At 41.2% G+C, this 22,810-nt stretch overlaps 1 protein-coding gene across 1 annotated transcript in view; it reads left to right on the forward strand.

Moving 5' to 3' along the window:
- LOC149223916 (1-phosphatidylinositol-3-phosphate 5-kinase FAB1B-like) overlaps nt 1-22,810 on the forward strand; it is a 54,418-nt gene that overhangs the window by 24,505 nt on the left and 7,103 nt on the right. The window lies entirely within an intron of this gene.

A 22,810-nucleotide genomic window follows, 5' to 3' on the forward strand; every position in this document is an offset into this window, starting at 1 on the left:
TTCGAGATGAAGGACCTAGGTTTGATGCATTACTTCCTAGGCTTGGAGGTTTGGCAAAAGCCAGGTGAGATTTTCCTCTCTCAAGGAAAATACATTGTGAAGCTGCTTGAGAGATGTGGGATGGTGGATTGCAAGTTTGTGTCTACTCTGATAGAACTCAACTTCAAGAAGCTATTTGGAAGTGCTACTGGGCTAGAATTGGCGAACCCTTCCGAGTATCGACAACTTGTGGGGGCCCTGATGTTCTTGGTAAACTACCGTCCAGACATATGCTTCACTGTAAATACATTGAGTCAATTTATGGTCGAGCCTCATCACATACATTGGATTGCTTCTAAGAATCTCTTGAGATATCTCCGGGGCACAATCCATTATGGATTGAGATACACTATCAGGAATTTGAGGCTGCATGGATATAAAGACGCTAACTGGGCTGGCAGTGTGGTGGATTGTAAAAGCACGTCTGGATGCTACTTATTGGGGTTTGCTTCAATATCTTGGATGAGCAGGAGGCATAAATTGGTTGCACTGAACACCACAGAGGCCGAATACATTGCTGCTAGTATGGCTTGTTGTGATGCTGTTTGGTTAAGGAAGATCTTTAGTGAGCTATTTGAGCACGTGCTGGATACCACGCGTGATCTTCTGCGACATCCAAAGTGGGATTCGCCTTTCGGAGAGTCCCGTGTTCCATGGCCACTCCAAGCACATTGATATCAGGTACCACTTTATTCGGGATATGGTACAATGGGGAGCAATAAGGCTCCAACACACCGGGACAGATGAGCAAGTCACAGACATTCTCACGAAACCCTTAGGGAAGGTCAAATTCTTAGCCTTTTGTGAGAGACTGGGAGTCATGGAAAGACCCTCCTATGAGGGTCCCGCATGAGACACAGAGTTCTAGGAGCTCCTGGGGGCTTGGGGTACTTCTTGAAGCTATGAGCGACCATAGGGTGAGTGGTTCACCTTCCACTAGTGGTGCGCTATGGTACAGGGTGAGTGGTTCACCTTCCCCTACGATGGACATATGCATAGGATGAGTGGTTCACCTTCTCCTATGGCAAATGAGCAGGATGAGTGGTTCAACTTGTCCTGCTACTGCCCCAACATACATCCTACCCATGGAGCCCGAGACTCATGGGAAGTACCTCTCATCTGGCCAATGAGTTGGGAAATGTGGTTAGGGACCATAGCACTACCGATGGACGCATCGTGTGCTGCCGTACTCCCTATGTCTAGGATGCACGGTGTTCAACAACTTGATCTGGGGTTCTACCTTTGAATTGACTTTTTGTCAGTGGATAGTGGTAAGGTCTTGTGACTCACTCTCGATCAATTCTTCTTCATTATACTTCATGGTTCAGTAGAGCAGAGCAGAACAATGATGACAAAGATGGTACATGACGACAGGATGGCATGATGACGACAAATGGATTGGTAGGTGGAATTATCCCTAGTTGAGGGGGAGTGTTAAAATTGGCAACTAGGGCCAAATTCCACCTTAGGACAGCTCATTTGATGGAGATGATGATTGCATTGGATTCCTCTTTTCGAGAGGTCCAAGATTGATATAAAGATCATCTCATTCGGACAAGTAGAAGTATGATTTTGAATTTATTCCCTCACATGTGCAAATTGTTCAGGTCGACCTCAGGTTAATGTAGGCTCAAGAAGCCCAATGGATGTGTCTCTTCACCCACAACGAAGTGTATAAATAGAAGAGACCTCACACCTCATTTGGACATCATTCACTCACACATTCCTCAATCTCTTCATCAGATTGGTTTGTACAACTTGGGCAACTTCTCTCTCTCTCTCTCACAAGTGCAGCTAGGACTCTAGGAGGACAAAATTTCTGGGCTAAATCGCGGAATTGAAAGTGCAGAATTTCAGACTGTTTGACCAATGTTGACTGAGGCTGTTTTGACTTGTTTGACTGCGGTTTTGAGGGCAGAATTTTGGTTTCTCCTGGCCGCATTGATTGGCACAAAAATCGACGAATTTGGAGCAGTTTGACCTGGGTTGACCGAATGCTTGTTTGACCACAGAGTTGACCGTTGGTTGACCAAGTTTTAGGCATTAGATTTGAATTCTGTAAAAAGTGGCTGAAAGTGCACGAACTGTAGTTTCTTCTATTGCAATTTCAGGGCCAAATGTTGAAACAATGACACGTGGCATCACATACAACTTCGCTCTACTGAACCAGTCCATAATTAGGCCATCTTGGGAGATCTGGCATAACTATATATTGAAGAATCCAATATTGGTCTGACTTGTGGCATTGGAAAGAAGATTCATAGGGCTACCACAAGATTGAATTTCATACCTTGGAAATTCAAAATTACAGAGATACAACAATTGCAATATCGAGCTCCAAAAAAGCAAGAAAAAGGTGTGTATTTTTTAAATTTTGTCATAACTTTTGTTTGAAAAATCAGTTTGAAGTGATTCAAAGGGCATATTGAAGCATATATATAAGTATTTGGTTCTAAAATGCCTCCAAAACAAAAGAATTCTACACCCATTAAGCCCTCATAAAGCTCTACTATGACGCATGAAGAGGAAGAATTGCAGCATGATATATCAAAATTATGGGACCAAGTGCAACAAATTTCACTCTCACAAAGAGCAACCAAAGATGACATGGATGGTTTAAAAGAAGACATGGAAGGTTTGAAGGATGGCATGGAAGCTAAGATGGATGGTTTGAAAGTAGACATGGAAGGTTTGACAAAGTTGTTGCAAGAAAGGCTTCCCGGTGGTGACAAGGTAATCCATGAAAATCATGATGAGGACAAAAGGAATATGAATTATGATTTTAGAGACTCCAATGTGGGGTTTAAGAACCACCACATTCCAAAGATAGATATGAGGAAGTTTGATGGCAAGGATCCGATAACATGGATACTACAGATGGAGCAATATTTTGATTTACAGGATGTGCAACCTTCACAAAAGGTACGTATTGCATCTTTATATTTAGAACCCAATCCGTTTGTATGGTATAGATGGCTTTGTTCTCGTAAACCACTTGTCACTTGGTCAATTTTTACGGAGAAAATGATAGCACATTATGAAGATACAAAGAGCAACACCTTCTTTAGCCAACTGATAAATCTCAAACAAAAGGGTTCAATGGCGGAGCACATTGAAGACTTCCAAAAATTGAATATTAGGGTAACCGATATTCTAGAGGAGCATAGGATTGATGTCTTAACAGGGGACCTTAAAATATAACATCCAACATGAGGTTCGCCTTTGGGAACCTGATTCATTGGAGAAGGCATTCAGGGTGGCAAAAAAAGTTGAAAGCAAAATTATGGCAACCAGGAAGTCTAACACTCACATTTATAAAGATAGAAGTCTTGCTGGTCCTAGTCTTCCACAACCTACAAGGTTGAAACCACAAAAATTGGATGAAAAAAAAGAAAAAAGGGCTGTGTTACATTTGTGATAACAAATACACTAAAGGTCATAAGTGTGCTGAGAATAAATTATTCTATAGAGATTGTGAAGAGGAGGAAGAAAAGGAACAAGAAACATCAAAAGAGGAGGATATACACCAGGAACCAACCCTCAAGAAAGAAGAAATGAATCCAACCATATTTTGTAATGCATTGGCAGGAATTATCACTCCTCAAACTCTCAAGATAGAAGGATATATCAAGAATAAAAAGGTAATAGTGCTGATTGATTTGGGTAGTACCCATAATTTTATTCATTGTAAGATAGCCAAGGAATTGAATTGCTTCCTATATCCAGCACCAAAGTGTCAAGTGATGGTTGCAAATGGAGGAACTATAAATTGCTCTGGAAAGTGCCATAATATCAAGCTAACCATGGGAAAATATATATTGAATAGTCCAATGCTTTCCATTCCAATGGGCAGTGCTGATGTTGTACTAGGAGTCCAATGGTTACAATCTTTGGGGACGATAGCTTTCAATTTTCAAGAACTTTTCTTGAATTTTTTTTGGGAAGGAAAGGAAGTTGAATTAAGGGGTATCGCAGGGAAACCAGGAAAGATAATAAGCTCTAATGGCATGACAAAGCTTCTAAAGAAAGAACAGGGCATAATTGCACAATTATGCTCACTAGAGGTTCAAACATCGAAATCATTTATTTCTCCAGATCTCCAAAAAGTCTTGGACAATCATTCCAAGGTGTTTGAGACTCCCAAAGGCCTCCCACCTATTCGTGATCATGATCATGCTATTCATTTAATTCTAGGAAGTGTTCCTCCAAACATCAAGTGTTACAGATATCATTATGCCCAAAAGATTGAAATTGAACGTATGGTTGCATAATTGCTAGTGGCTGGTATAATTCAACCTAGTCAGTTTTTTCTCTGCTCTAGAAGTATTGTGCACAAGAAGGATGGGTCATGGCGTATGTGTCCGGATTATAGGGAGCTCAACAAGCTCACTATTAAGATAAATTCCCATTCATGTCATTGATGAATTGTTGGATGAATTACATAGAGTAATTTACTTCACCAAATTGGATCTTCGTTCAGGATATCATCAAATTAGAATGAACACTGAAGACATTCTGAAAACAACATTCAGAACTCATGAGGGTCATTATGAATTTTTGGTCATGCCTTTTGGCCTTTTCTAATGCACCTTCCACATTTCAAGGTTTGATGAATTCCATTTTCAAAGCCTTCCTTAGAAAATTTGTGTTAGTATTTTTTGATGATATACTAATCTACAACAAGTCTTGGAAGGATCATGTTCAACATGTTGAAAGGGTGCTCAAACTATTGGAGGAGAAACAATTATATGCAAAAACCTCCAAATGTTTCTTTGGAGTATAGGAGGTGGATTATTTGGGTCATATTGTATCTCATGAGGGTGTTAAGATAGACCCTAACAAAATTAAAGCCTTTAAGGAATGGAAAATCCCCACAACCATAAAGAATTTTCGATGATTTCTTGGGTTGACAGGGTACTATCACAAGTTTGTTAAGAATTATGGGAGAATAGTGGCACGTCTAACATCATTACTAAAGAAAGATGCATTTTCTTGGACTCCAGAAGCAACAAAGGCCTTTGAACATTTTAAAGAGGCAATGTGCCAAGCACCCGCCAGTCTTCACAAAAACTTTTATTATGGAATGTGATGCCTCAGGAAATGGAATTGGTGTTGTTTTAATGCAAGAAGGAAGATCCATTGCTTTTGAAAGTCGTCCAATCAAAGGAAAGTATTTACACAAACCTATTTATGAGAAGAAAATGTTGGCAATACTACATGCACTAAAGCAATGGTGACCTTACCTAATGGGAAGACACTTCAAGGTAAAAACATATCATGATAGTCTTAAATACTTTTTGGAACAAAGATTATCTTCAGAAGAGCAACAAAAATGAGTGGCAAAGATGGTTGGGTTATGACTTTGAAATCATTCACAAAAAAGGGAAGCAAAATGTTGTTGCAGATGCACTCTCAAGAAAGGATGAGGATGTGGAAGCATTGCTTTGTGCCATTTCTATTATCCAACCTGAGTGGATAACCGAAGCAAGGGATGAATGGAAGAATGATGAAGAGGTGTGGTCATTCATTCAAACGCTGCAACAAGATCGTAGTACATCTGATACATTTAGTTGGAAAATGATTCATTATGGTACAAAGATCACTTATATCTTTGTAAGAGTTCCCAACTCAAACAAAAGATTCTTTTGGAATTGCTCATCTCTCCCTTAGGAGGATACACATGATTTTTAAAAACTTACCATAGGGTCTAGAAGGATTTTTTTTGGGATAGATTTAAATCTGATATTCAGAAGTTTGTGGCAGAATGTTTGGTTTGCCAACAAAATAATGTTGAGACAATCAAGACCCCGGGTCTCTTACAACCTTTAGCCATTCCAAGTCAGCGTTGGGAGGATGTCTCAATGGATTTTATTACAGGTTTACCCATGTCTGAAAGAAAGAGTGTCATCATGGTGGTAGTTAATAGACTTACCAAGTATGCACACTTTTGTGCATTATCTCATCCTTTTAAAGCTAGTACAGTTGCTACTGCATTTATGGAAACAATTCGAAAGCTTCATGAAAACCCAAAGATTATAGTAAGTGACAGAGATCCCATTTTCACTGGAAATTTTTGGATGAAATTATTTTCTTATCTTGGTACTCAATTAACTCATAGCTCATCTTATCATCCTCAATTTGATGGGCAAACTGAGATAGTGAACAACTGTTTGGAAGGATATCTTCGTTGCTTTGTACATGATAAACAAACACAATGGATGAAGTGGTTACCTCTAACTAAATGGTGGTATAACTGTTCCTTCCATACTGCAGCAAAAATGACCCCATATATGGCACTTTATGGATATCATGCACCATCCACCACATCATCTTTAAGAGAAAATTCTAAGGTTAAAGCAGTGGAAGATCACATCGAGCATCAACAACAAGTTCTCCAATTCTTAAAGGATAACCTCACTCTAGTGCAAAATTGAATGAAACAACAGGCAGATCAACATCGTAGTGAAAGAAATTTTGATGTAGGTGACTGGGTATTTTTACGGCGACAACCATACAAACAAATCTCTCTCAAGCAAGCTAAGAAGGATAATAAATTATCGCCCAAGCACTACAGTCCTTACAAGGTGTTGCAAAAGTTTCGTACTATGACATACAGATTGGCGCTGCTTGCATCTTCCTGAGTACACCTAGACTTACCATGTATGCACACTTTTGTGCATTATCTCATCCTTTTAAAGCTAGTACAGTTGCTACTGCATTTATGGAAACAATTCGAAAGCTTCATGAAAACCCAAAGATTATAGTAAGTGACAGAGATCCCATTTTCACTGGAAATTTTTGGACGAAATTATTTTCTTGTCTTGGTACTCAATTAACTCATAGCTCATCTTAATAGCCTCAATTTGATGGGCAAACTGAGATAGTGAACAACTGTTTGGTATGATATCTTCGTTGCTTTGTATATGATAAACAAACACAATGGGTGAAGTGGTTACCTCTAGCTAAATGGTGGTATAACAGTTCCTTCCATACTGTAGTAAAAATGATCCCATTTATGGCACTTTATGGATATCATCCACCATCCATCACATCATCTTTAAGAGAAAATTCTAAGGTTAAAGCAGTGGAAGATCACATCGAGCATCAACAACAAGTTCTCCAATTCTTAAAGGATAACCTCACTCTACCGCAAAATCGAATGAAACAACAGGCAGATCAACATCGTAGTGAAAGAAGTTTTGATGTAGGTGACTGGGTATTTTTACGGCTACAACCATACAAATGAATGTCTCTCAAGCAAGCTAAGAAGGATAATAAATTATCACCCAAGCACTATGGTCCTTACAAGGTGTTGCAAAAGTTTCGTACTATGACATACAAATTGGCGCTGCCTGCATCTTCCTGAGTACACCTAGTTTTCCATGTTTCATGCTTAAAGAAGGTTATCAGTGACAAGCTTCCAGTTCAAATAGTGTTGCCAAAACTTGACGAAGAAGGAAAAATCATATTTGAGCCTGAAGCAGTCATGGAAACAAGAACCTGACAACTACGAAATCGATCAATTTCAGAGTATCTCATTAAGTGGAAGAACTTACCCGCTGAAGATTCCACATGGGAGGATGATAATTTTATACAAAAGCATCCAGAACTACTCAAGCATTGAGGAAAACACTTTTTTGAAGGAGAGGGACATGTTAGGTCCCTATAATACTAGTGTAGCCCCCTTATTGTTATTGTTGTGTCCATGTTGTTGAGAATATAGGACATAGAGATTAAGTGATTTCTCTTCTATTGGTAACTGCTTGTGAATGCTTTTTACTTCTTAGATTGTGATCCTCTTTTACTTATGTTATTATAGTGTTATTCTTCATCAAACAACTATTAATGCATAAACCATAAAGAGACAAGAGTCACAAAATATAGGCTATCAGCGAGGGCCAAAACCTCTCCCACTTGAGAGGAAACCCGAACAAATTCTTCTTCTTATAAAGATTTCAATTAACGAATACCAAGACCAAGACCCTTGACCTATTTTCCACTCCAAGACCAAGACACAAGTTCTCTTTCACTGCTTCTCTTTCGTGCCCAAGTCAACACTTGATCCAACTGCTTGCCTTCCTTTGTACCACGGTTATACTTCAGATTTTTGGTCCTTGGTTCAACACTACACTCCTCAACTCTATTTCAGAAACCTTGGCACATGTGTTTGACCAACTTTGACCCTTTATCTTCCTCGCTCTAGAAGGAGACTTCTTCTTGACACTTCGGCTTGAGATCTTCCTTGTTCTTCACCCAAAATACTCTCTCACTGTAACTATAATATTTCGGCCTTCTTCCTGCAATCTTTAGGTCTGCAATCTCGCACGTGTGGAGTTTATTTGGCCCAAAAACAGTCCCAAAACAATGCCAAAGACCTTGCCATTCCTTCCCTTCTCCTCGTTGGTTATACGGCTTCTTCTTGATGACCTTCGCACTTCTTGCTAGCTTCAGACCTTGACCGAAAATTCTGTATTCTGAAATGAGGCTGAGCTGTCTATTTATATTGGTTGCCCATGATAATAAGCCTACTTGACAGTGAGCTAGGCTGACGTGTCTTTTGGAGAGGCTTCATCTCTTTATTTAACACCGACTTGCGAGGAGATGCTTGTGCTTGTCTTGGAGGGCTATTTGACACTTTCATTGACTCATATACAAAGGTAACTTGCCCAGGAAGGGTCCTTCATACACGACATTGACTCTTTTTGACTTTATGACCAATCCTAAGGGCTCACAATGGGAGCCATTACCAAAAATAAATTTCGTTGCTCGTGAAACCCATGAGACAAGCATTACAAAAATAATTTTATTTTTCTTCTTTACATCAATTACGTAAAATCACATTTACACATGTCATTATGAAGACCGAACATAGTTACACTTTTCAACACATGTAGCCCCACTATTGTTATTCTTGTGCCCCATAGAAGCCCACTATTGTTATTGTAATGTAAAAGAGGTTTCCCCCTCGAAGATGATAATTTTTAAGTCGTTGATCTATATCTTTGTGAGCTGGTTGCGTAACAAAGGCCAAGAACCTGTAGAACCTTGTCGAAATCCTGAGAAGGCTATGCATGTAGTCCGCTGGTGCTAGCAAAGGAGATCGATGGATGTTGAAGATTAAGAGTAGCTGGCTAAAAGACTGGTAAAGGCTACTAGAAAGAGAAAATAGCTGGTTGCAAGGGACACCATGGCAGTTGCGGAGGAAAACAAAGACAACAAGAGGACCGTGGGCTAAAGGAGCATGCCCACGTTAACAACTAGATTTTGTAAGGGTTATTGTTTACGTTTGTCGGCAAATGACTGCCACAAAATTGTAATTAGGGCAGGAAAGGCGTAGAGGACAAAGCCTCAACCTTGGGTGTTTGGTCAAAAGGAATTGACTTTGTAATTTGCGTTGTAGTAGGATATAAAGGGCCATTATCCCTGTTACGGGAGCCCTGTGGTTTTTCTTGTTAATGAACTAATAAGAAAACAAGTTTGAGCATAAATCTTGTTATCGTACATTGTTCTAATTGTTGGTGTGTATTCCATTGTGCAAAAGTTTTTGAAGTTAGGCATTTTCAATGTGTCTATGTTTTCTAGCCAAAACATAGACCGAACTTGGGGTGCATGGAATTCTAACATGGTTTCAAAGCATTTTCGAAAGGCTGTTTGGTTAGATTTGTGCGTAGGTGGCAACTCTGAGAGGGAGCTATGGGATTGTTGCAGGAAGCAGCTGTGTTGCCAATAAAGTTGGCTAGGTATGCCTTGTGAGACATGGAGCAAGATGTTCAGACAAGGGAGTTGTGGATTGTTGCAGCTTGGGTGGCTGAATGGGAGTTTTGGTGGATTGGTGGAGAACTCGATGCACAAAAGTATGTTGAGTAGCGGGTTGTTGATACTGTTGATGGACTTCTATTAAATTGTCAAAGTTGCGATAGTTCAGGTGCCTTTGCAGGAAGTGCTTTGGCATGGACAAGGTAGCTTCGTGTGTATGGGAGCTTGATTGTGAGATGGAGTCTTTGTCAGGTCTCAGAGTTTTATATCTGACTGTGAAGCCATGTGCATATGAGGTGTTTTGAGCCAGGAAAATGGGGACACTTGCATAGTTGAGTTGCAGTGGTTTAGAGTGGACTAGGCCAAGTGTTGCAGCATGTGCATAGGTTTTCATGATGTTACTTTTTGGGAGGGAAAGCAAAGTGAGCCAAGGAAAGGTTGTGTAGGCTAAGAGGGATTTTGGCTTTAGAGGGAGACTACGGGCTTAGAGGGAGAGTCAGTAGCCCAGTGGAAGTCTAACCTTCAAGTTTAACTGAGAGAGTGTAGTCTTTTTAGGCCATGCAAGGAAAGTCATGGTGTGTGTAAGGAAAGTCGTAGACCATGAAAGGAAGTCATGGTGCATGCAAGAAAGAGTCATGGTACATGCAAGGAAGTTATGGGCCATGCAAGGAAAGTCATGATCATGCAAGTGAAGTCATTGCACATGCAAGGAAGTCATGGCCATGCAAGGAAAAGTCATGGACTTGGAGATTTATAGGAACAAGAAAAGTCATGGTTTAGATGGCCATGCAGAATGCTCTAAAGCGGGAGTCTTCTAGAAGCATGGTGCCTTCAAAGATCTAGGTCTTCGAGAAGGATGTGGTTGTGGACCAGATTCGGAGGCAGTGCCACTTCCAAGTTGTTGTGGAAATAAATACTGTCCTCACTAAGAGGGAGTGTTGAAATTTGGTACTTCGGAATGTTTTTTTGATTGGAAAAGACCTTGGGGCTTTCTAGTTTGGTTAATGGGATTTGCACCCAAGTTTGGGGTTTTGGTCCCAAAGTGAGTGGGCTTTGAACCCAAGGAAAACATTTATAATTCTGATTTATTTATAAGTCAGCTTAAGGTGTGAAGTTGGCTCAAATTGGCCAGCAAGGTCAGGAGACACACCTCTTGGGGTTTCACACCCCTTGGAAAAGTAATACAAAGGCAAGGAGACAAAAGGAGTGTTCTTCTTCTGAGTGAGAGGCTATAAGTGACTTAGCTCAGGTAGCGAAAGGAGCCACAGGAGAAGAAAGGAAGGACAATTGAGCAAGGTTAAAGAGGTCAGGTTTTGGTTCTGTTGGTATTTTGTGTAGGTTGTAGCTTGAAGGAGCTATCCGCAGCCTAAAGGAGGCCTAGGAGCAGGTCAAAAATAACTTGAAAGGAGGACACGACTTCAACAAGAGGGATTGAGGTTTGTGCAGGACGGTCGAGGCTGAAAAAGGGAGGTTGAGGTCAAGTCACAGCTAGATAAGAGGCCGCAGGGGTCGTTGAGTAGGCCATAGAGCAAGTCGAGGGTGAGATAGGTTGGCCACAACATTGTCCAAAACTAGCTGCAGGATGGATAAGAGGCTGGAGCTAGCCGGCCCACAAATAGAAGAAAGAGGCCACAACCACAAATACACAAGTCGCAGGCTTATAGGTTCTGCCACAGGATGTTTGAGAACCTATAGAAGCTGGCCGAGAGCCTGAGAAGGAGACCATGGCTGCTAAAGGTTAAGAGTAGCTGGCCGAAGCACTGGTAAAGGCTACAAGAAAGAGAAAAGGGCTGGCTGCAAGGGACAACAGGCCAGTTGTGGAGGAAAACAAGGATAGCAAGAGGACCATGGGCTAAAGGAGCATGCCCAAATAAGCAACTAAGTTTTGTAAGGGTTATTGTTTATGTTTTGTGGGAAAAGCACTGCCGTAGCATTGTAATTAGGGTACGCAAGGCTTATAGGACAAAGCCTCAACCCTAGGTGTTTGGTCAAAAGGAATTGACTTTGTATTTGGCATTGTACTGGGATATAAAGGGCCATTATCCGTGGTATGGGAGCCATGTGGTTTTTCTTGTTAATGGACTAATAAGAAAACAAGTTTTGGCATAAATCTTCTGTGCTGTACATTGATCTAATTGCTATTGTATATTCCGCCATGCAAAAGTTTTTGAAGTTAGGCATTTTTAGTATGTTTATGTTTTCTAGCTAAAACATAGACCAGACCTGGGGTGCATGGAATTATAACATGAAGCGGGTGCATTTTTGAGAAGCGAAGTGTCAGAAGCATTGATATCTATATAGAAGCATTGATATATATATATATATATATATATATATTTCATTTATATTAAAAAAACATTGATAATGTCAAATTAGTTGCAGGAAAGCATGTATACTTGTACATAATTCAAGATAGAGATGGCATCCATAGTTCATTAATGCGACATCTATATGTTATAAACTTACGTGTATTTGTGTTTATTTCACTTGCCCACCATGAGAACATGGGATGAGCTAACTCATATAGACATTGAAAAGAGACTGTGATGCTGAGAAAGTCTTTTCAACCTTGCTAGGTGTTGCTGAACAATGGGTAGTAGAGTAATGATTTGTTGGGTGCTGGTGGACAGTGGATAGTGGGTATCAGGCACTGCTGGACTATGGATAGTGGACATGCTTCTGTGACAGTAATAAACCTTGCCGGGTGCTGCTGTGACTTGTTGTCTTACTACTGTGCACTGGAGCTTTAGTTTTTGAACCTTGCTTGGTTTGTTTTTGCCATTTGGAGGAGCTGAAATTGCTGCAGAGCTGAACTGTGTACAATATTATTTAACTGATATGGTGGAGAAGTTCATCATTTCTGCATTTTTGAGGTGTTTTGCAGTTTACAGCTTTCAAATTTGGGCAAAATTTGAGGAAGCATAGCAGAAAGTGTGAAAAATTTGAGGAACTGCAGTTCCAGAATTCGGGGATGCGGTTCCGAGGGCAGTTCAGGCATAGATCCACACAGTGAATGGTTTCGGCCTCTCTGAACCCGGGGGGGGGGGAGTTCCTGTAACACTGATTGAGATAGCAGGTGAAGGGTTGATTGATTGTAAACAAGATCCCCTGCCTTTGTTGATGCGAGTCTGTTGCTCTTCACTGAATGGATGAACCCATAAGTGCTCCATGGTCTTTTTGCTACTGAGAAGTTGGGAACTTGTGAAAATACTTGAGATGCAAGCGTCTGCAATTTCAGAGTTTCAGAACCAGAATATGATCAGCATGCAATAAATTTCATAGTACTCATATCAACGAGTACATTTTTGGAAATCACATCCCACAACTTTGAAGCTCTATCTCTATATTGAGATATCAGGTGAATATTTGATTGATTGTAAACAAGATCCCCTTCTGTGGCTGATGCAAGTTTGTTGCTCTTCATTGAGTGCATGAACCCATAAGTGCTCCACAGTCTTTTTGCTACTGAGAAGTTGGGAACTTGGGAAAAAACTTGAGGTGCAAGCGTCTGCAATTTCAGAGTTTCAGAACCAGATTATGATCGACGTGCAATAAGCTTCATAGTACTCATATCAATGAGTACATTTACAGTTTCAAATGCATTACTCCTTTTGATAAATGTAATAAATTGGTTCTTTAGAGCTCCCTTGGTTCAGGAAAAATGATAGAAACTATTGCATTGAATCCATTGACCACTTGTCTTTGTTTGGAGCTTTCTTTTCACTCCCAAATTTAGCCAAGTAAGCCTTGTTGCATACTTTGGATTCAATGAATAGGCTAAATAATGCAAATGGGTATTTTATATGCCCCATCTATTGATACTTATCCGCTTTATGGGTGCTATACAAAGGAGGGTCCCACTCTTCAAGAATCTGTGGAATTCTTTCCAACATACAATCTATAAGCTCATAAATGTCTTCCAACATAAGAATATCCATGTCACAAAGTTTGTAACAGATCAACTATGGCTTCAATATGGAAAGAAACAACTTAATCTAACCCCAACAAGCCTGATCAAGAATGATAGTTCTGATGTGTATTGCTTTTTCAGTGTTGGGTGATCTCCATGTTAGCCACTTGGGACAAACTGCCCTAGAAGACAAAGCAACCCCAGTGCCGCATAAGCGAATCAAGACATGGTGTGATGCAAATCTATTTTCTCCAATCTTAAGTTGGCGCTTGGAAATTGTCTACACATTGTTTATGCATGTTGGTCGTTCGTAATATAAAATTATATTTCTTTTGCTTCATCACAATGTTTTTTCATTTGTTCGACTTCAACAATAATAGCTTTGAAAGCAAGATTCAAATTATGAACTGCACATTGTGTCCAAAACATATGGTGTTAAATTATGGTATGTTCTATGCTTAGAGCAGTTTACTTCTTTTTTTCTTATTAGCCACAGATTAGCAATCACATATACATTAAGTAAAGTGCAGATAGAACATTAAACGATCAATAGAAAACAAGCCAAGACAAGAGACACAAGATGTGGCGGCTAGCCAGGGACAAACCCCAATGCGGGGAAACCCTTTGATCAAATCTTCTCTTATCTTCAGTTGTTCAGCAGAGAGAAATAGTACAAAATCAGAATTCTGTAATTTTATATCAGCAGCAGCAAACCCTAGATCAGCAAAGTCAAACTTGGTCAAACGAGTTGAAATTGACCTTCAATATGCTTGGTCAATTTCCGGTCAAGTAGCCCTCAAACAGCCCTCGAACAGCTCTTGAACAACCCCAAAAACACAGTCAAACTGACTGAAGTCAACCTGCTGCCCAAAACTAGGGCAGTCAACGATGGTCCAACTTGTGGACGGATTGCCTCGATTTTTGTGTCAAAATCTGCAGCTTGCCTAGGAGAGGCAGCCACACCAAAACCGCACCCTTGATGAGTCAATGCTTGGTCAACGCAGGTCAAAGAGACCTTCAGCAGTTCAACGTCCTCCTTTCAGTGTCCTCCTTGCCCTAATGCGTCCTCCTCCTTCCCACGTGTGAGCTGCTTCTTGTATAACCCAAAGGTAAGGAGAGAGAGAAGAATGAGTGAGATGAGATGATGAAAAAATGAATCAACCTCTCTTGTATATATATGATTCACTGGGCATGTGTGCCACACATTTAACTGCTGGTCGACCTTTAAAATTTGTCAAGTAAATACAAATAAATTCATATCTCCATAAATACTTGTCGGAATTGAATGATCTTTAGATCAATTCTACACCTTTCGACAAGAGGAATCTAGGAAAAACATTAGCTGCCATAAATGAGGTGACCCACATGGAGTTTGGCCCTAGTTTCCAATTTTAACCCTCCCTCTCAACTAGGGAGAACTCCATCCGCAATCCGTTTGACCATCGCTACTAACCTAGCCATCAAATGCACTGCCCTACACTGCTTGTCCTTGCGCTGCTTTGCTCGAACTATGAAGAAGAAGAAATGCTCGAGGATGTATCATACCATCCTCCACTGACCCAAAGTTAGTCTCAGAGTGTGTCATACCACTCTCACTGATCCCAGAGCAATGGAGGTCATCCTAGCATAGGGAGTACGGTAGATACAACGATGCGTCCATCGATAGTACTACTAATGGTCCCTAACCCCATTTCCCTACTCATTGATCAGATGAGAGGTACTTCCCATGAGTCCCAGATTGCATGAGTAGGATGCCTCGATAGGAGAACTAATCTTCCTGTCCACAGGAGAATGAATCATCATGTCCAACAGTCGCCATAGGAGAAATAATTATCCTGGCCCATAGGGGAACTAATCATCCTGTTCCACAGTTGCCATGGAGAACTAATCATCCTGGCCCACAGGAGAACTAATCATTCTGTTCCACAGTCGCCACAGAGAACTAATCATCCTGGCCCACAGGAGAACTAATCATCCTTGCCCACAGGAGAACTAATCATCCTGTCCTACAGTCGCCACGGGGTGTCACAGGGGAAGGTTGAATCTTTCACCCTGTACATAGTGCACCACCAAGGGATGGTGAGTCGCCCTGTGGTCGCATGTCGCTCCAAGAAGTACCCCGCTTCCCCTTGGAGCTCCCAGAGCTCAACATATGCATCATACACGACCCTCATAAGAGGGTCTCTCAACGACAAGAAGTCGTTCTCAGAAAGTCGGGGATTTGACCTTTCCCAGGGGCTTCGTCAAAATGTCGGCGACCTGTTCATCTGTACCGATATGTTGGAGCCTTATTGCTCCCCGCTGTACCATATCCCGGATATAGTGGTACTTGATATCGATGTGCTTTGAACGATCATGAAATACAAGATTCTTTGATAAACGAACCCCGCCCTGGTTGTCACACAGGATCACGGTAGTATCCAATGTGAATCCAAACAGCTCACTGAAGAGCTTCCGCAACTAGACTGCCTCACAAGAGGCCATACTAGCAACAATGTATTCTGCCTCGGCGGTGCTCAAAGCCACCGACTTCTGCTTCCTGCTCATCCAGGATATCGAGGCAGATCCCAAAGAGAAACAACACCCAAAAGTGCTCTTTCGGTCCACCACACTGCCTGCCCAATCAACATCGGTATATCCATGTAGTCTCACATTTCCGGCAGTGTATCTCAACCCATGAGTGATTGTGCCACGAAGATATCTCAACAGATTCTTGGCACCAATCCAATGTGAGTGGTGAGGCTCAACCATATGTTGACTCAACGTGTTGACTGCAAAACATATATCCGGACGAGAGTTCACCAAGAACATCAATGCTCCGATGAGTTGACGATACTCGGTAGCATTTTGTAAAACGGGTCTGGCAGCACTACCGCTTAACTTCTTGAAGTCAAGCTCCATCGGGGTAGTCATGGGCTTGTAGTCCACCATACCGAATCTCTCCAATATCTTCACCACATATTTTCCTTGAGATAGGAAAATCTCCTCTGGCTTCTACTAGACTTCTAGTCCTAGGAAATAGTGCATCAGTCCTAGGTCCATCATCTCAAATTCAGAAGCCAACTCCCTCTTACATTTGTGAATGAGAGGGTCTGCACCTGTTAGAAAGAGGTTGTTAATGTACAACACCAGTAGGAGAGGATTGTCATCTTCAACCTTAAAGTAAAGGTTAGGGTCGGCTTCATTCCTAGTGAATCCCAGTTTCATCAAGTAGCTATCGATCCTCTCATACCACACTCGGGGTGCTTGCTTCAGCCCATAGAGGGCCTTCTTCAACCTGCACACATGAGATTCTCGATCATGAATCTCAAATCCTTCGGGTTGCTCCACATAGACCTCCTCTTTGATCGAACCATGCAAGAACGTGGTCTTGACATCCATCTGATGTAGGTTCCATCCTTGCGAAGCAGCAAGGGCTATGATCGAGCGGATGGTGGTATATCGGGCAATAGGTGCAAATATCTCGTCATAGTCTATACCTTCCTTCTGAGAGAAGCCACGAGCGACAAAACGAGCCTTATACTTTTCCACACTTCCATCAACTGCATGCTTTATCTTGTAAAGCCATTTCGAAGTGACAATTGCTTTGTCCTGGGGTCTGGGGACCACATCCCAGACATCGTTTTTCATGATGGACTCATATTCCTCAGTCATAGCATCCTTCCATACTTGATGCTTGACAGCTTCTGCGAATGACGAAGGCTCATTTTGGATGATCGTGCTCATGATGGTCAAGTATCCCAGATACTTGGTCGACTTCTTACTTTCCCGGAAGGTTCCTCTGGGTGCAACGTGTCCTTCAGCATCATCAAGTGTGCCCCTAAGCCATGAAGACCTCTTCCTAGAAGAGGAAGGCTCTTGCGGAGGGGGATCAATAGGATCCATAGGTTCTTCCACATCGGGCATCGTCTCATCTTCCTTTTCCTTTGGTTCCCTGGTGTCAGTTTCTTTAGATCCTTTTTGAGTAGGAAGATTGTCAACTTTTCGAAGAGCCATATCTTCGTCAAAGGTGACATCATGGCTAATCTCGATTTCCCTTTGACTAGCCACATAGATTCTATAGCCCTTAGTGTTTTTTCTATAGCCCACGAAGATTCCTTTCTTTCCAGATGCACCCCTCCTTCGGCACATGAAAATATATCGGATTTCCAAAAGTTCTAAAATGAGATATGTCAGGTTTCTTACTAGTGAACATCTCTTCAGGAGTCTTGGAACCCAATGCTTGATGAGGGCATTAGTTTTGCACATATATGGCGGTATTCGCAGCTTCGGCCCATAGAAACTTCGGAAGTCTTTGATCGTGAAGCATAGCACGGACAACTTCCACAATCGTACGATTCTTCCTTTCCGCCACACCATTCTGCTCAGGAGTATATGGTGTTGTAGTCTCCCTCTTAATGCCAGCCTCTTTGCAAAAGTCATGGAACTCATTGGATTCATACTCAGTCCCATTATCAGTCCTTAAGATCTTGATCTTCTTTTCGGTTTGATTCTCGATCAAGGCTTTGAAGTGACGAAACCAAGTGAACACTTCATCCTTCTTTTTCAAGAAGTATATCCAAGTCTTGCGAGAATAATCATCTATAAAAGTGAGGTAATATAAATATCCTCCCAAAGAGTTCACAGGCATCATACCAGATATGTCTGAGTGAACCAACTGCAATATATTGGAGGTCTTGCTTTGGCTTGAGGGGAATGGTCCCCTTTTGAGCTTTCCTTCGGCACATCCAGGACATACACCTTCTTGCTCTACTCGGAACTCGGGCATCCCTGTCACCATTTGTCTTGCATTGGGTAGAGCTTTATAATGAAGGTGAGCAAACCTCCGATGCCATAGTTCGGACTGAAGTGATGTGTCACAAGACATGACACCCAGCGGACTTCCTTCGACCTGATATAATGAATCGACTCGAAACCCAAGAGTGAAAGCTTCCTTAAAATTCTTTTTCCATACACGTACCTTGCCATCGATGAAGGTTACCTTGTAGCCTTTGTCCTCCATTGCCGAAACGGACACCAGGTTCTTTTTGAGATCAGGTACATATAGGACTTCTTGCAAATGAATTGTATTACCCTGATTCAATTGAAGAGTGACATTCCCTACGCCTTTCACGGGATATTTTGCGTTGTCCCCAAGAACAATTTCCAGGTTGGTCTCCTTTTCTATCAGATTGGAGAGAGCTTCTTTGTAACCAGTGAAGTGCCTTGAGGCACCACTATCAATAAGCCAATTTCCCAGCGAGTCCGGGGGAGCAGTAGTAGAGAGGGCCGCTGGTAGACAATATTCATCTTGCTTATTGTTAACAACATTAGATTCATACCTGGAGTTTCTTGCCTTCTTGAAGGGTTGTCCTCTTCCTTGATTTCCAACATTTCTTTTACCTTTGCCATTGGACCTGCTATTCCTTTGATTGCCTTGAGAGTGATTTTGGTCATCGTCATGGTGTGAGTCCCTTTTATCAGGGCACTCCCTCGCATAGTGGCCCATTTTGTTGCAATTGTAACATCGACCTTTTCTTCCACCCTTTGGTCTAGCCTTTCCTTTGGATTTAGCCCCATAATTGTTTCTTCTTTTAGCATGAGAAGAAAAGGCAGAGGGATGGCCTTTAAGTGCGGGCATTTCTTGCTCTTCCATCCTTGTCTCTTCTTGAATACATCTAGCCATCAATTCCTCAAAACCTGGGATGATATTATTGTTGAGAAGAGTAGTCTTGAATATATACCATTCAGGTGGCAGTCCTCCAAGAGTTGTGATAGTCATTTCCCTGTCAGGAACTACTTCCCCAATAGATAGGAGATCATTCTTGATCTCGGTGATCCTTAAGAAATATGCTTGCATACTCTCATCTTTGCCCTGCTTAATTTCTTTCAGCTTATTTCTAAGGAACAAAACTTGATTTGCATCATTAACTTTAAATAAACTCACCAGTCTATCGTAGATTTCCTTCGAGGTTGTCAGCTCAGAAACATATGCCACCAGGCTCTTGTCGATAGAGTCCCGGATGATCTTCCTTGCTTTGACTTCTCCCTTGGACCACTTGCTTTTGGCAGCGGTAGATGCATTTGGTGGAGGTGCAACAACATTGCCTCTTACATGGTCCAACACTTCCTGATCTTCTAAAGTCAGATCGAGAGACATCTTCCATCCGTGATAGTCAAGCTTCTCACAGAGCTTGTCTTCGGCGGGGAAGAGTGTTGAGGACCCCATGAAGTTTTTTTTTTTAGGATAGCCTTGCCAACCTTATCTTCTGTGATTGCTCTTGCTCTTGCTCTTGCTTGGGCTTTGTATTCACCTCACCTTTGATACCATGTTAAATTATGGTATGTTCTATGCTTAGAGTAGTTTACTTCTTTTCTTCTTATTAGCCATAGATTAGCAATCACATATACATTAAGTAAAGTGCAGATAGAACATTAAATGATCAACAGAAAACAAGCCAAGACAAGAGACACAAGATGTGGTGGCTAGCCAGGTACAAACCCCAATGCGGGGAACCCTTTGATCAAATCTTCTTTTATCTTCAATAGTTCAGCAGAGAGAAATAGTACAAAATTAGAATTCTGTAATTTTATATCAGCAGCAGCAAACCCTAGATCAACAAAGTCAAACTTGGTCAAACGAGTTGAAATTGACCTCCAATATGCTTGGTCAATTTCCGGTCAACTAGCCCTCGAACAACCCTTGAATAGCCCCAAAAACACAGTCAAACTGCTGTTGACTGAAGTCAACTTGCTGCCCAAAACTAGGGCAGTCAACGCTAGTCAAACCTGTGGACGGATTGCCTCGATTTTTGTGCCAAAATCTGCGGCTTGCCTAGGAGAGGCAGCCACACCAAAACCGCACCCTTGATGAGTCAACGGTTGGTCAACACTGGTCAAAGAGACTTTCAGCAGTTCAGTGTCCTCCTTGCCCTAATGCGTCCTCCTTCTTCCCACGTGTGAGCTGCTCCTTGTATAACCCAAAGCTAAGGAGAGAGAGAGAAGAATGAGTGAGATGAGATGATGAAAAAATGAATCAACCTCTCTTGTATTTATATGATTCATTGGGCATGTGTGCCACACATTTAACTGCTGACCGACCTTGACAATTTGTCAAGTAAATACAAATAAATTCATATCTCCATAAATACTTGTCGGGATCAGATGATCTTTAGATCAATCCTACACCTCTCGACAAGAGGAATCTAGGAAAAATATCAGCTGCCATAAATGAGGTGACCCACATGGAGTTTGGCCCTAGTTGCCAATTTTAAGATATGGTCATTCCTACTCAATGATTGCACCATTGCTTTGCATGACCTTGCATTGTCTGTGATAACTTGCATGAGGGTTGAAGCATAGTCACCATACAACTTTGTTTGGGCTTGGGGTATGTATCTTTTTGCACTTTTTCTGTATTGTACTTATACAATATGGTCAACATATCATTGATTGTATTGTATCTGTATCTGCATTGAAAGGTACAACCAAAAATATGCCCTATACAAATTCGGGGGAAATCTCCCCTTAAATCGTTGTTAAAAAAATTAAAAAGGCCTAAAAAATCTTGATTTAATAGGTCTTTATGGCATAAACTGTGTAAGTTTATAGCACATCTTTAATTTTGTCTCTACTTGTTTTTTAAATTTTCTAGTATTATGGAAAATTCACTTGTTTTTCATTTTGTGACACCTACATCTGGTTATATGGGATTTGTTTAGATACACATTTTTGTTGTATAGCATCAGTATCCATATTCATATATTGTAGCCATGATTTGAAATCTCCATTACTTTTGTAAGTCTCGGCCATGGATTCAATGCTCTTCTCCTCATTTGGAGCATTTGTTGCTCTCAAGAAGTATGGGCCTGAAGGAGACATACTATCAAATTTATTGATGGCTGGTTTGCTGTGTTAGTCCACAGGAACTTCTCCTTCTGTGGAAGGGTGGTGCATACTTTTTCAAACTTTGTCTCTTGTAACCCATGGGTGCTTCATTCACCACTCTAAACACTATTCGCCAATAGAGACAGAATACTCTAAAGGGAATACCACATGCATGTATGGCATATGCAACTCCACTATCTGTTTCTTCCCTCCTGCCACATTCAAACATTCTTTCCAAGAGTTTGGTGTTCATTGTTCAATCTCTTCCAGGCTTCCTCAACTATTGAGGGAACTTGCTGCCCCTTTCTTTAACCTACAAGAACATGCTTGCTGCCCCTCCTTTCTGCCCTGGCTAACTGTGCGTCGTCATGCTCCTTTTGAAATTGTGCCTCAATCTTTGGGGTGATTGATTACAAAACCCAACCCCATTGTTAGGAATGCAAAGCAAAATGGGCTTTACCCCTTGTGAATGAATCCAAAATTTTCCTTGCACTTATGCAATTCCATAAGTAGTTTCCACCTTATTTTTCTCCTTTTTTCTCTATCTTTCTGTGACACACTTCCACAGAGGGGAATCAATGGGAAATTTCTGTTATTTTTTTCACCATCTCCTCTCCCTTCACCACTTCTTCCACCATGATTTCTATGATCATACCCTCCCCAAGATGATGAATGAGATTCCATCAAAAGAATATAGGAGAGTAAGAAACAGAAGAACAAATGAGAGTTTTGATTGCTGTTCTGCTGGCAAAAACTCTGTTCTTAGTCCCTCCCTTCAAATCTGCTGTCAAAGTTGTTTTTCAGTGTTGTTCTACCAAACTTGTCCACACTAAGCTGTTCTCATTTCTGCTGTCCAAATCTGCTCTCCAAAGTATGAAACTGAAAAATGAGATGAATTGGGGTTTCAAGTACTTTTGTAGATAGCCAGGGGAAAAACTTTGATAAATAGGGGATCCAGCCCTCCTCAAACGCTAATTGGTGTGGGGAGGGGATGTGGACCCTCTCTACCTGTTCCCTCCAAAATCAGAAAGGTATTTTACAACTTTATTTTTGATTTAATGCAGGAAATGTTTCTCATGCTGATCAGTGCTCTATCCTACAGATTCTGATGTGAATCAACAAATCTGAATTTCTAAAACAAACTGGAAACCCATTTGCTGCCCTAGGATGGTGATTCCAAAGGTGGCAAACTGTCTAGGATTCATTATGCGTTTTTAATATTTCATTGTCCTCTTTAAA

This window comes from Pinus tabuliformis, chromosome Q (assembly GCF_031772625.1).
Source record: "Pinus tabuliformis cultivar Carrire ecotype Pingquan chromosome Q, CPIR1, whole genome shotgun sequence".
Lineage (NCBI taxonomy): Eukaryota > Viridiplantae > Streptophyta > Pinopsida > Pinales > Pinaceae > Pinus > Pinus tabuliformis.